Source organism: Mustela erminea, chromosome 18 (assembly GCF_009829155.1).
Source record: "Mustela erminea isolate mMusErm1 chromosome 18, mMusErm1.Pri, whole genome shotgun sequence".
In the NCBI taxonomy this organism is placed as follows: Eukaryota; Metazoa; Chordata; class Mammalia; order Carnivora; family Mustelidae; genus Mustela; species Mustela erminea.
In genome coordinates this window covers 38,507,399-38,522,378 of record NC_045631.1, presented here as the reverse complement: position 1 = coordinate 38,522,378, position 14,980 = coordinate 38,507,399, and the positions used below count along the sequence as shown (strand labels likewise).

Genomic DNA, 14,980 nt, shown 5'->3' with positions numbered 1-14,980 from the left:
TTTAGGGTGATTCTGGAGACATGCATATGGAGGTGGGCACAGATGACTTGTGACATGGAGTTTATTTAAACTGCTTCTTTCTAAAAGATTTTATTTATTTGTTTCAGACAGAGAGCACAAGCAGGGGGAGGAGCAGAGGGAGAGGGAGCTGGAGGGAGGGCTGGATCCCGGGACTTTGGGATCATGACCTGAGCCAAAGGCAGATGCTACACCCCCTGAGCCACCCAGGCACCCCAGTAGAGGATGTCTTTGTGACAAAGCAGCCAGCCTAGCCCTGAGCAGGTGTTGGGAACTCTTGAATTTTCCCTCCCAGCAGGTGGAGGTTCCAAAGCCTTGGGGGTTTGGGACCAGTTATGTCTTCACCTAGTGATTTCTGCATCCCAGGAACCAGGCTTGGCCTCAAAAAGGAAGAACCCATGTTCCACATCCTTATGGTTCTGAGAGTGGGGGAGGGGCTGGGCTCCAGGCTCAGCAGCTGCCTTGAAAGCCCCACAACCGGGGCTGTCAAAGCCAGGTCATAATCCTGTAACTTTCTGTCTGCAGAAAAGGCCTGAGCTCTATTCACTAACCCTTGGTTCCTTTCATGTCCTCATGACCCCTGCAGGCCAAGAATTCACTTAAAAGGCTGGGGCAATTGCTCATAGAAGGCTGAGGTTCAGCTCCAGATCCAGGGCAAACATCCCTCCCCATAACAGTGCCAAGGTTCAAACCCAGTGGGGAGATGTCCCAGCTTTCTCTGCTCCTCTGTTGCAGTTAACAACTACAGCTGGCTTCTAAAAGTTCTTCCAAACTTGACTCCGTCTGCAGCCAAATCCTGAGTGCAAAGAAAGGTGAGAATAGCCATTCCTATGGGACATGGCTTCATAAACCATGGGAAAGAAGGTTCTGAAGACTTCTGGAACATGGGCACTCAGTGTACCCTGCTATTCTTCCACCTCAGACAACTCCCATGGAAGAAGGCAGCACCCAGGTTTCTGGGTCGGGTCCTTCTTGCATCTCTGGAAACATTTGCTGGCATTTGAATGAATTAGGGTTGGTACAAGGACATGAGGCAAAGAAAAATCCCAGTCGTTGAGAGAAAAAAGGCAAAGGATGACCTGGGAATGAACTATAGGCTGGGGCATGACCTGGGGAACCACTTCTGGTCCTTGGCATGTCTGAAAGTAAGAGGGAACCCAGGTATCCCATAGCCTGGACATCTTTGTGGTCACCGGTGTGAGGAGGGCATGGGGACATAGGGTGCCTATTCTTTTTTTTTTTTTTTAAGATTTTATTTATTTATTTGACAGATGGAGATCACAAGTAGGCAGAGAGGCAGGCAGAGAGAGGAGGAAGCAGGCTCCATGCTGAGCAGAGAGCCCGATGTGAGGTTTGATCCCAGGACCCTGGGATCATGACCTGAGCTGAAGGCAGAGGCTTTAACCCACTGAGGCACCCAGGCGCCCCTAGGGTGCATATTCTGTCTCTGATTTCTAGGGACCTGGGAAGGGGCTCAGGTGCAAGGCAGAAAGTTGCTGAGGGCTGGGAGGGAAGGGAGAAAAAGGGGAAAGCCAGTGTGTCCCCAGCCCATGTCCCCCAGAACTGCAGGCTTTCATTTAGTGCCCCACAAAAGGAGAGGACATGAGAGGTCGGGGAGCTGGGGGAGGGCTGGGGAACCTGCCAACACTCTTCCGTCTCTTCTCAAGTAGAATGGTGATCAGACAGGGCCTTGGCTACTCTGGGTACCTGTTAGTCTGTGGGAGTAACGTAGGGGCTCTCTAGGGCCTGAGAGAGTGTGGGGACAAAAGGATCCAGACCATGAAGCTTCTGGAAGGATGAGAAGGCAGCAACAGCTTTCCCAGGGGCAGAATGGAGAGGAGACCGCTGTTGAGGCTGGAGAAGACATCCAAGGGACCCACGGGCTCCTGCCAGCGCAGACCCAAAGCCAGACGTAGTAGGGATCGGGAAGATGCACAGGGACCAAAGCCGGCACAGGTCTATCTCCAAGGGCTCTGTGAAGGGCCGGCGCCCAGTCACGTTCTCTCTGGCTATGGCCCCTCTGCCTTCGGTCTCTCCTTCACCACAAGCTGCCTCATCTCTGGGGACCCTACACCGCTGCCCTTCTCTGGGAGACCCCTGCCCCTCTTCTGGGTCCCTGTACAGGCTGTCAGCTCCTTCTAGAAGTTGGTGTGTGCGTGTGCTCACGTGCGTGAGCACACACAAGCCATGTGTGTGTGTGTGTGTGTGTGTGTGTGTGTGTGTGTGTCAGGGGAGAAGCTGATCGCTAACAAAGAGGAGGGGTGTGTGGGTGAGTCAGCCGTGTTAATGAGAAACAACTCACCCCGCTGATTAGGACTAATGAACAAGAACAGAGGGGGTGACATCTTTATATAGGGTGGGGGGAGCAGGGCCGCTCCCCCGGTCCCACTTCTCCCTCAGCAAGAACAAGAACAGAGCCACTTCGGCTTCCCCAGGAAGAACTGAGGTCAGACGCACGGATGAACCATTAAGGACAAGGTGGATTCTAACTGGGAAGGAGGGGGACAAGGTGTCTGGGCAGAGGCCAGCTCCTGGGGGAGAGTGTGAGAGATCCTCCCAGAGCCCTGCTCTCTTCCTGCCTTCTCTCTGTATTGATTCCAGAGAAACTAGGGGTTCTCAGGACTGTGCCCCGGGGTTGCCCAAGTGCCTTTGAGATCTAACCAAAACTGTAGGGCCAGGGAGTGCCGGGGACGGTGCTGCAGTCTCTGCTGCTCCCATGGCCACCTGGAGAGAAGGCTTTGGTCTGGGCATTGGCTGTCTCTGCAGATGGTAATGACCCAGGGAGGCTTGGCCAGGTCAAGGGCCGGAGGGGTCCACAGTGAGGGGGAGGACCTGGGTATCAGACGGCTGTCCTGTCCTTGGGGCAGGGGCTGGTGCGCCAGAGAACCCACCGCTTCACTCACCCTCCATACCAACTGAGCCAAGGTCAAGGGCACCAGGCATGCCTCACAGATGTTCCAGTTGGCTGTGTGAGCGTGGGCATGGGGGGAGGGAGGGAGAGGCTGGGAGTGGGGACAGGATGGGTGTTGGCCAACACCTCCTAATTTGCATTACCACTGACACCCTTCTTGACCAAGAAAATGGAGCCAGAAATAACAAGGGGGGTGAGGTGGTTCCCTGGGGGGCTCTTGGAGGTTCTCTTTCCTTGCCTCCAACCTCCCCCCTCCGCCCGGTCCCTGTGCGGGGAGGGAGGCAGGAGGTCAGGCCTTTTCCAGACCCACAGCTGGCCCCAGGCTCCTCCTTCCTCAGACCGGGAGGACACCCCATCCTGACCTCCCACTCACTTCCTTTGGCCCAGACACCCCAGACGCCCAGCCCTGCCGTAGTCCTTCTCCGGAGCAGTGTCCCCTCAGCCTTTCCTCCCCTGGAAACTCTCTCCCTGGGGACCCTCTCGCGACTCTCATGCCCCAGCTCTGCCTACCTTGTTCTCTTCAGTCTGGGTCCTGCTGCTCTGTCAGATTGGGCATTTCCTAGGGCAGGTCCCACCTGGGAGCTGTGCAAGGGAACATTCGGCATGAGAAATAGTCCAGACGCTAGTAGGGGAGCTTGTGAGGAGATTCTGGAAGTGGTGTGAGGTGCACCAGGATCCAGTGTGCGACCCTGGCCTGAGGGCTATGGGGTGAGCGGGAGGAGGGCCTCCCAGCTCTGGGAGAGGCCTATGGCCCAGCTTTACTTGGAAGCAGCTCCCGTGCCAGACCTCTCCTTTGTAAGCTCCGTGGAGAACAGAACCAGGACTGTGCCCTATTTCCTCCCTGCCCCTTGACGACCACGCAGACCCCCCACAAACGCATTTGGTGCCCATTTATGTGCACTGAATTCACTTCTGTCTCAAAGAGCAAAGGGGATGCTGTGGCAGGCACAGCTTGCAGGACAGAGACGGGCCGAGCTAGGAGAAGGAGCGCCCTCTCGGCCAGAGGGGTCTGGGACCTGGAAGAGCCAAGTGGTGAGGGCGGAGGCACAGCAGAAGGGCCCGGCAGGGAAACCAGGTCGCGAGAGACAGCCCAGAGAGCTGTGAACACAATGTGGGAAGGAGCGAACAGTGAGCTGAGAACCCCCCCTTCCCCCCTCCAGAGATGCTATTTTGGAGGGAGAGAATATATGCAGTGCAGGGGGCAGGGTGTGGGGGGGGTATGCCAGCTCCCCTAGGGGTCAGCTGGATGGCCCGCTGTCTCCACTCCTCCTGCCAGCCATCCCTACTGGCCCTGGAGCCTCTCCCCGCCTCCAAGCGCTTCCCTCCTTGCTGGAAGAAAATCTTCTTGCTCTCTTGAGCACAAGGGGAAAAAGAATGAGCTAGGAGATTTGCAGCTGGCCTCTTGACACCCCATTTGAGAGCCCCCTGAGGCCTCAGACCTAGGGAGAAGCTTCTATTTCCATTGCTTCCCTGGACAGAAGATGTGGAGAGTACTGTGGGACACAACGTGAGGCGGGTGTGCAGTACAGCTCAGCAGGCCTGAGCGCTTCTCACCTCCAAGCCAGAACTTAGGGTCCCCCCGCTTAACATCGAACTTAGGGAGTGAGTTAGATGTTAACAGAGGTCAGGGAGGAAGGCATCTCCAGGGGAAAACTGGGTTTGCCCACGGGAGCTCTGGCTCCTCTGAGCGGGGAAGCCAATCTTGGCTCCAAGGGCCAAGAAGGCTGGACAGAAGTTGGTGTCAAGTAAAGCCCTTGCTTGACATGAAGGGAAATTCCTGTACCCTGGTTCAACCCCCTCTGAGGGCCCTTGACTCATTTTGGGATGAAGGCTCCAATGCCCTGTGGGTTTCTGTGGTGGCCGGGGGTGGACACGGTGCACAGAGAAGGTGAGCGCTGGGAATGAGCAGAGACTTTTGTTTTCCTCTTTGGAACTGGGCTCTTGCTCTGCCTGATAGTCCCGCTTCAGCAGAAGGAGCAGGGCTGGATGAACTGGGAAGGAAGTCCGGCTTGGAGCCAGTTGATGTAGGGCACATAGAGGGAATGTTAGGGTTGACTTTAGGAAGAATTTCTGGTGAAGACACTTGGGCGCGTTGCCCGGATGAATGGACGGCTCTGGTTCCTTGGTTGTTTTCCACAGTAGACAGCTCTCCCCCTCTAAGGCCAGGAGTCTGGACTGCCAGGTGCCGGTGCAGACCAGAGGCAGGAGCCTAGCCGTCACCCACTTCAGGTGATGGGGGTCTGAAGGCTCCAGGGAGGAGGGGGAGGGAGGACGGTGAGGCAGAAGACCTAGGGCCCCAAGCCGGACTGCGGTGTGGGATTTGGGTCGAAGCCACAAGTGGGAACACTGTCTCTCCCTCAGTCCTCTTCCCACTGTCCCGTCTTGCTTTTCTTCCAACCTCGGACCAGGGAGGGACAGGGGCAGGGAGAGGGGCTGTGGGGAAGGAGCCTGGCCCCCTACCCCAGTGCCTGAGCCCAAGGCTGGCAGGACCCCTTGCAGGGGTTCTCAGGTAGTGGGACTCAAATTCCCTGAGGCAGAGGGACTGGGTGGAGGTGCTCAGCAAAGGGACGACGTGGGGAGCCCATGTCATTCCAGCCAGTACCCCCTGCTCTGGAGGGACATCCCGCCCAGTTTTCCAGTGCAAAGGGAGGTAAGTGGGCGGGGCTGATTGCGTGCCCATCACGTACATCCTTGGCCTTGTGGGTACTACGGGTCCCCGAGCTGTCCTTCTCCCCCGACAAAAGCCAAGTGTGGATGGGAGGTGATAGGGAAGATCTGGGGATGGTGTGAAGGGGATGGTTCACTCTGAAACGTGGGTGAGGGGCACGGAAGAAGACTGTCTCCCCCTGGGATCAGAGAGATCCTTGCTGGGGTCAGGGAGATCCTGCCTTGGCATCCGACTCCCTCCAGGACCAAAAGGGACAGAAGCCTGAGTGGGACTTCACAGATGGGCCCTCAGCCACCACCCACTCTGAGTCCTCAGAGCTCTGGGATTTATGGGTCTCTGGTCCCAGGCACTGTCCTAATCCCCAACAGTGGGCACATGCGGGTCTCTTCCCCACCGTCCAGCACACTCACCCTGTCACACTTAGCCCCAGATACACAGGCACATGACAGTCCTGGTTATACGCGCGCGCACACACACACACACACACACACACACACACACCATACCCTTCCTCACATTCCAGGCTCCCAAGGATGCCGCACTCCTCCCACACACACGGCACACACACCCGGAGTCTCACACCACCGGGAACACAGTGCCACACGGGTCTAGCCCAGGTGTCACAGTGCACTATCTCGCACTCATATAGGACCCCATGGGGACCCTGGGAATGGTGCATGATGGCCAACACGCACACCGACGCATGGGCTCCTGGCTTGGAAGTCGCACCCATTACCCAGTGCTGGGCTGGTCAGTGTCCAACAACGGGCTCTCCAGTTTCAGCTGCCATGATGAAGGCACGGAGCCCTGGGAAGAGGGGGACATAATCTGCTCTTTCAAGCTGGTGGGAGCCAGCTCTAGCACACCACTCCTAGAAATCACATGATAAAGTTTAACCAAAAATGGGCACCCCCAGGAGAGCTGCACCTGACCAGCCGTGACTCATTCGAGCCGCTTCTCTCCCCTGGGGGTGCCTCCTTTCCCTACCTTCTCTCCCCACTGCGCCTCCTGTCCAGATCCCACTTCTGGCCCCTCTCACTTCTCCTCCTTCCCTCCCTCAGGGCTTTGAGCTGGGTTTGGCACTCAGGCCCATCTCTCTCAGCCTTGCTCCCTCCTTCTCTCCCTCCATGTGTGGAGGGTGATAGGCCCATAGCTAATCCAGGCAGACTTCCTGGAGGAAGGGGACAAGGAGAGGGATGCGGTGTGTTTCTGGAAAAAATATAAGCCTCTCTGTCTCCTTGTGCCTGACCTGTTCCCTGGTTGGCTTATGTTTCTACCTGGTCATCAGGACAAAGGGTCTGATCAATGCTGCTCCTTGAAGACGAGAAACCCCACAGCTTGCCGGCTCCCCAGTGAGGGGAGGCGGTTAGAGTATGTTCTGAGAATGAGGACCTCTGGTCCTAACCATGCTCTGGGAACATTGCATCACTTCTCAGAGCTTCCGCTTCTCAATTGGAGAAAAAAAAAGGTGGTTCTGGACCAGGTGGCTTTAATTTCCTTCTTGGCTCTGACATTTTGGCATTCTATATTTCGGAAAGTCTTCTAAAATCTGTTCTGTGGCGAGTATCCCTTGTTGCTAATCCTGATCTTTTCCCAGCCTGTGAGGGAGGTGAACAGATATGCTCCGTGACTGGGGGGCAGCGGGTACCATAGCTGAAGGAGATGGAGACTGGGCCTGGGTATCTGTAGGTTTGGTTTTGGGGCCTGGCAGGCCATGTACATTTGGGGGCCTTCCAGCAGCCTCTGCTGTCTTCACTACAGCTCCTAAATTATTTCGGCCACACACATGTAAGAGGAAAGAGGGTAGGAAAGGAAGGGAGGGAGGCAGGGAGGGAAGAAAGGAAAAGGAAAGGAAATGAAAGCAAAGGGGGAAAACCATGGATGAAATGAAATGAAAAGAAGAGATGAAAAATGTGTGTCGTGGATGTAGAGAGCAGCTCCCCTAACCAGTCACGGTGCCAGGCGGACATGGAGGCAAGAGGGGAGAGCGAGGGTTTCCTGGTGGTTTCAGAGCCTTCTCTGTGCATCTGGGAGGTGGGTGTGGAGCCCTGCGCAAGGGCAAGGGCAAGGGCAGGGGTCTAGGAGGCACCTCCCCTGTCCTGGGCCTTCTGCTGGTGCATTGCTGCTCCCCTGAAAACAACTCAAACCACAGAATTGGCTTGTGGTTAGGTGACTATCAGTCACTGCTATTCAGCTCGGCTTCTTAGGATGACTAAAGGGGTTGGAAGCCCCCCTTAATAGCCCCCCAAATTTTCGGAGGAGTCAGAGGCAGAGATGGAAAAGTAGTTTGCTTTGGATGGGATCTGAGCTCCCCCAACGTTGGGCGGCAGGCACTGTGTCTGTGGGCTCCTGGGGGCTTGGCGGGGAGGTCACCCAGGTGGAGGGTAACATCATTCCTGGACTGTCCTTATCCAACAGTTTGGAACAGGGAGGGGCCGAGGATGAGGACACTCAGGTCCCCCAGAGGGTCTCCTCTCAATCTGCCTTTTCCAGCTCCCAGTCTCCAGGGAGCCAGGAGCCAAGCTGCCTGCTGCTGACTGGGCACTGGCAGGTCCCCTGGGCAGGCCTGGGTATCAGCTTGGCAGCCCAGCTGGTGCCTGGGCCTGGGACCAGAGTGCTTGCTGGGAATTCCCCTCTTCTCCCCCACACCTGGTGGCCATGTGACCTGGAGACAGGTCCCCTCTGCCATCCGGGCCAAGTTCTGCTGGTGGTCTTTCGGGTGGGGGAGGGCGGGCGGGGGATGGGAGAAGCCAGGCTGTGAATGCGAATGCCCAGCCCCAGGCCCGCAGTCCGTGTGATTTAAACAGATAGTTCTAGAGCTGACAGGGTCTACCTCTCCATCCTTACCTGAGTCAGGAAGAGAGAACCCAGGTGATCCTGAGTTCCGGGGGGAGGTGGGTCCGGTAAGAGAGGGACTGTTTTTGTTTTTGTTTTTCTTTTGGATCAAACACTCTGGGCCCCTTTTCCTCCCTCCTCCTTCCTGGGCATCCGCAAGGGAGGAGGTCGCCTCCCTTCATCTCAATGTTATGTAAAGTGGGGTTAAAGCATCCTTTAAAAAGTTTAGCTATTTTTATTGATCTGTAATGTCTCTAAGGAAGAAGTGCACTTGGCAAGCAAGTACGTGTCAAGACAAGTCTCCAGTTCTCCCCAACCCCCACCCCCAGCATCACCTATCCAGAAGGCAGAGACCGAACATTCCCGCTGCCTGGTCCTCCCCATTCCATTTGGGGCACAGAGTGGGTCCTACCCCTGCCCCGTTTTCCCTTTTGGTGACTTTATCATTAAGCTTCATTTCCCCTTCTTGAGATGAAAGATTTGGATTCTTGGATTCTTCCAGTGCTGACCTTCGGTGGTTCAGCGCGGCTAGCGAAGAAAGGGCAAAGGGACGCTTGGCCCTCCTGCTGGCTCCCTCATCACTTGTGTTCTTGCAGCCCCCAGTGCCCAGCCTCGACCCTGTCCCTGTTCAGCCCCTTACTCTCTTTCTGACTGGCCATTGTCTCGGTTTCTCTCTCTCCTGTTCTCATTCTGTCTCCCCATCTTCCTTTCTGTTTCGGTGCCCGCATTACCCCTGCGTGCCCCAGGCTGGGGGTGGGCACACGTGAGTTCTAGATTGCTGACTCAGGCCATCTAACCACACCCTCCCCAGGATTCGCTTTCCCCAAACTCCCCTCACCTGGGGTCTGGGACCCACCAGGATGGGATTCTTGTCCCTTTGAGCCTTCGTGCAGGTGGGAAGTTGGCGGGTCTGCACACGGACCCCGTCTGTGTGAACAGCCCCCAGCAGCTGAGGGCTGGGGGTCCCCTGGTCCGTAGGCAGAGGAAGAGTCGGTTTTCTGAGAAGGGAAATGCCTACCTCCTCTTTGATCCCCGAGTCCCCCAACCTTTGGGGCGGGCCAAGCCAGGGGGCTTCTTCTCGTTTAAGGAGGGGGAGGGAATCCTTTTACTGACCGAGGCTGTAAGGTAGGGAGGTGGGTACTGACCAGACTTAATGATTCTGGGAGGGAAGCAGAGCACGTGTGGACACAGAACATATAAAGAACATGCGTTTAGGAAAAATATGGACCATTCACAGGCATACCAGAAGCATGACACGTCCCAGCCTCCTCCCCCTCCTCACTGTTGGTGGCTGGGGGGGCCGACCCCCAATACCAACCATATATGTGTGTTAAGTGTGTGAACACACACACACCAAGCTCTGCGCCCTGGTGCACACATCCTGAGCTAGAAGAGCTGGACTGGGGAGCTGGGCACAGTGGGGGAGGGGGAGGACAGGGAAGGCAGCGTAGCCCCACCCCTGCCCCATGCCCCATGCCCACCATCCGCCTCCCCATCTCCCCATCTCCCCATAGCTGGCAAGTCCTCTGCCCCCTTAACTTTTCCCAGCTTCGAGGAAATACCTCCCTTTAGGGGAAAGCGAGATTCGTGAGGGGAAACAGGGGAAGCACTGACTCGGGCAGAGGCATGAGCCTGATTTTCCAGTCTGGGGCGGGGCGGAGAGAGATGGCACCGGGGACGCCCAGGCGAGGGGGCCTGACTCAGAGCCAGAACCACAGAGCTCCTCCGCTATATTGTCGTCGGGGAACAAGAAGCCACCAGGTTTATAAGAAACTGCGATTCATCTCTGCCCCCTTCCACCCCTCTGCAAGGGACCAAGGTTAGACTCGAAGAAGAACTTACAGCCCAGGCAAGGATGGGACTCTGCCTCAGATTATCCTTTTGGAAATCTTCCCTGGGTTTGTGAAAGAAGAATGGCAGCTTCAGGTGGTTTTAGATCCTGAGATGATCTGGGGCCAGAGGATGGGACCTTCGAGTTCCCTGCATAAGTAGTCAAAGAAAGCCCCCTCCTCACTTTCAGCCTAGATCGGGAGTTCTTACATACCGTCCCGCTTGCTGTCTTCAGAGCCACCGCGGAGGCTGAGCCTGGGGCAGGCAGGGCTCCCTAGGCTCATAGACCATCGGGTTGGCAGGGGAGGGGAGGGGGCAGCTGGCTTCTCCAGCTGGCTCTGCTGCCCCCCTCTTGGCCACTGGCTCACAGGTCCCAAGGTGAGAGCGGGAGGGAGAGTGAGTGCGGGTTCTGTTAGCAGAAGGGCAGAGCTGAAGGTGTGATGAAACTCGGAGTGGACAGAGAGCAGGAACGACAGGCAGTATGACCAGTGGCGTCCTCCTCCCACTTCTAAGAGCTGCCCAGGTCCCCTCCCGACACAGACAAGCACCTAACAGCTTGGATGTCTGGAAGGGAGCCCAGTCTCAAGGGGTAGGGAGTTCAGAGAAGAGAGGAATGCCCCTGCCCCCCACCCCTGCACTTGGATACCAGGACTCCCAGATTCTTCCCGGATTCTTTGGGTCCTGCTTTCCTCCACTGCTGCCATGCCCCCTCCAACCATGGCCGTGCATCTGAGCCTCTCCCTGTCCCTTCTAGTTCCTAAGTCCTACATCCCACCCCTCCTGCCTCTAAGTGGGATAGGATTTGCTGCATAATGGGGTTCAGTTCTGTAGGCTCATCAGATGGAAAAGGACATAAGGAATGACTTCCCAAAGTACAGGGGGGCGCTCACTAGGGTGACTGGGGAGACCTTAGGGTCTTGCCCTTCTCCAAAGGAGGGGGAAGGACTCTGAGCCAGAATTGGGTTGGGCAGGCTACTTTGGGAGGAGAGAAGGAGAGGGGAACAAAACAACAGACAGCCTGGGGAAATTTAAGCATCAGATTCCTCATCTGCAAAATGGGAAGAACAATAATTTCTTCTTTGCAGCTGCTATCATGGGAAAGCACAGAGCTTGGCACTGGGTCTCTAACTCTGTGACCTTAACCAGGTACTTAACTTCTACCTCAGTTTCCCTGTCTGCGGAACGAGGACCATGGACCCCTGCCCAGCTGACCTCACAGCCCTGGGGTGTCTAGTGAAGTCGAGGGTATGAGTGGCTTGGGGTGCTCTTTTGTCTCCTCCTCCCCACCCCAAGCAGCAGTGAGAAGAATGGGGTAATCAGAGAGGATTTGGGTTTTTCCAATTTCCAAGCTTGCTGGGAGTCCAGGGATGAGACAAAATACAAGTTAGACTCAGCAGCCGTGTGTCTGGGGTAGTGAGAGCTGGGGAACCCTGGTGCACAGCCCATTCAGGGGGCTCTGAGCTTTGGTGGTAGCCTCAGGTCAGGGTGCTTGGGGGAGGGGTGCAGAGGTGTGAAGACCTCGGGCTCAGTACCTTGATTTGCAGCCACTCGTCCCAAGGCAAAGGACTTCCCTGACCACAGCAATCCCTCCCCAACCCACTGGACTCGTCAGGTTCTGGTCCAGTGATTGAAAAGAAATGGAAGCAGGCAATGGGAGGGGGGAAGTGTTGCCCAGCTTCATGCCCCCTGTGGCTGGAGCCATGGGTCCAGGGTTTATCTCAGGACCCTGCGGGGAGTGCCGCCTGCCTGTGGCCCTGGTGGAAGGAGGTGGGCAGGACGCCTCGTGACGCTTTGTGGGTGACTGAGTGGGGTGGGCAGCCGAAGACAGGCTCCCGGGGAAATCTTAGACTTGCGTGTCAGAGTGGATCTATGTCTGGGTTGGTAAGTGGGGTTAAACTCAAGGTCAGACCCAGCCAAATCCATTTTCATGCCAACATGGCCTTGGGTGTCCTCCACTGCTGTGAGAGGGACCCTGGTGCCCCCCTCGCTGAAGATGAAACGGCTCATGCCAGGTTTGTCCAGCTGCTCAGACACTGTTGCCTGCCCGCCTTCTGTGTGCACCTGGGATTGATGAGGAACAGGGCACCGGCTGTCGAGCTGCCGTTCCCCAAACACTGAGCAGGTGCTTCCGTCTGCATAGGCTCTGGGGATCATAGCTGCAGCATGAGGGGCTGTGGGAAGACAATGGAAAGAACTTCCCAACCTTAGGTAGATGAAGTGGGAGGTGGCTCTATGCTGCTTCAAGGGACAGGACACTCCCAGGTGTCTCCGAGGTCTGTTACAACCCAGACAGTCACTTCTATCTATGAAGTGCGTGGAGATCAGCAGCCTGGGCCAGATTCGTGGGCCCCCGCCCTCGCTCCTCCTTGCCCTTTCTTTGTCGTATGCATTTCCCAGGTCCCTGTTTTGTTTTATGGCAAGAGTTGAGAAGGAGAAGTAGGAGGGAAAGAGGGAAATGGAAGCTCTGAGAAAAAGCTGGAGGGCCAAGTGGACCCCAAGCAGGACGTAGAGTCGTCAAGGTGATGAAGAGGGTGTGGGGGTAGGTGAATTTTTTAGCTGGTCGAGAAATGCTGGGGAAGTCAAAGGGCTGCCTTTGCAGCAGGAGGGCTGGGGCGAGAAGGTAAGAAGGTCTTGCAGAGGCGGGGTGGGGGGGCATCAGATCTGGCAGAGTAGGGCTGGACAGAGGAAGAGCGGCACCTTCCTGCCTTTGAGAAGGAAGCGGGTACCCCAGGAAGGCCAGAAGGTGGATTGCAGATAGGATTTCAAAGTGTCCCCGTGAGACAGGGCTGAGGGAGACAGAGGGCCAGCTTCTGGGCCCCGAAGCCTTCCTGTCCTCACTGCTAGCTCCCCCGCCCCTGCCAATGCTCCCCAGCTTCCCCGCCCCATTTTGGCCCAAAGCCCCCGGGGAAGCTACATGGCGTTCTCACCACGGACCCAGTGCCGGCTGCGCTTCTTCCCTCTGACCTATTTTTTAATCATCTGATGGGATTTCACCCCCCCCCAAACCAAAGCCCCGGCCCCCTGGGCCCGTCAGCTCCACGGCGTGTCAAAACTGCCCCTGTCACTTTGCGTTGGTTTCTCAGTCCAGCCAGCCCCTCCCCCAGGGCCTGAGAGCGAGGGCTAATTACCCAGCTGTTGAGCCCCACCCCCAGCCCCAATGGAGGGGCCCAGGACCGCTGGGGGGGGGGCGGCGGGGAGAAGCTGGGCCTCCTCACCCTCCTGCTGCATGGCAGGAAGTCCTTCCTGCTATCTAACCTCCATTCTTCTCTCTGACCTGCCCCCTGGCCCAATCACAGACACAGAGGACATTGGGACTGGATGGGACTTTGGGATACCCCTTGAGGGACAGAAGGGGCCAAGCAGTCTCCTGTCCTGGGTTTGGGGAAGGCTTCTGCCCCCTTCCCCGCACTCCCTGCACCGAGAGGGTTATTAGGGACCGCTGGTGGAGTCAGGATCAGAACCCAGAGCTCCCCGCCTGTCTATTTGCTTCCCGGTCCTCCCCATTGATGTCTGTTTCAGTTTCTGTGCAGTTCCACTCCCCGCCCCAGCCACGGGTACTCCTTGCCCTGTCCTTCTCTCCCTTGTGCACGCCCTTGGCCCACAGAGCTTTATCTGGCACTCCTCTCGCGGCTTGCTTTAGGCACCGGTTAGGAATGAGATTTGCCCCTTCATCTCCGCCATCACATCCCACTCCACCGCCTCCCCCATGTCCCCCTTTTCCCTCCCTCCTTCAGCCATCCCTGGTCTAGCCCATAAGCCCGCCCCATCTCATCTCCACCTCACAACATTAACCGGAGGGCCAAGCCAAAGTGCCTCAGGCCAGAGACAACAGGCCCAGGGCAGACTCACCGATGGAGGCCCCCGTCCCAGACAGACAGCCAGACAGCCAGACAGCAGCCACATCGAGATGGAGATAGACCTCAAGAGATTGATAAAGAGAGATGTAGAGATGTAGAGACAAGCAGACACGGAGGCTCAGAGGGAGGAGATGCGGTTGGTACGGAGCCTGCCCTCAGGCCCAGCACACAGATCCCAGAGACGGCTGGATGTAAAGAAGACACACGACCAGGCTGGCAGAGACACAGGGACCTGAGAGGCCGAGCAGCAGACAACCACAGCAGAGCACCAGAGACTCGGAAGCTTTAGAGGCTAATAGAGGCACCGGACAAGCAGGGGTGCCTCCGGGCTCCCGGGAAGCCAGAAGCCGGCCTTGGAGAGATGGCAGCTGAGCAGGGAGTCTGCTGTCCTGTGGCCAGAGGCCCAGAGAGGCCCCCCTACCCCCAGCTGGCCAAGCCTCACTGTGACCAGGAGTCACATCGTCTCTAAGAGCACAGAAGCCTGGCTGTGAAGGGGTTAACTTGATTAGACCCCACTCACCCTTCTTTTCTTCCCTCATCAACCCTCAATGCACCCCCCCCCCCAACAAGCTCCCTTTACCCAAAGCCCAGGGTATTCCCCTCACCTCCTGGTAACCGGACCCTGCTTCCTGCCTGAGATTAAGGGCCTGTCTGCTGAGATTCCCCAGGAAGGGGGGCGGGGCGCACACAGCCTCTCTTCCCTGAAGCTCGGGCTTGCCCATCCACAACCTGGCACGCCCCCAGGATCTCAGATGGGCCCCAACATCTTAGGGTCCCTTTAGGAGGGCACGGGCACCCTGGCCTGGGGGCGGGGTGCTGTGTGGTAGCATGTGGGGTGTGTGGGGTGTGGGTCTTGTGTGA

General features: G+C 57.0%; 1 long non-coding RNA gene and 1 pseudogene across 1 annotated transcript; both read right to left on the bottom strand.

Annotated features, from left to right (window-relative positions):
* Positions 1 to 168: 168 nt before the first annotated feature.
* LOC116577503 lies at positions 169 to 14,916 on the bottom strand. The gene is made up of 3 exons (XR_004280522.1): positions 14,725 to 14,916; positions 3,440 to 3,511; positions 169 to 814 (listed from the first exon to the last, which is right to left on the bottom strand). It is a non-coding gene; the product is annotated as an uncharacterized LOC116577503 (long non-coding RNA).
* Positions 3,518 to 6,067, bottom strand: LOC116577502 (annotated as a pseudogene).
* Positions 14,917 to 14,980: the final 64 nt, after the last annotated feature.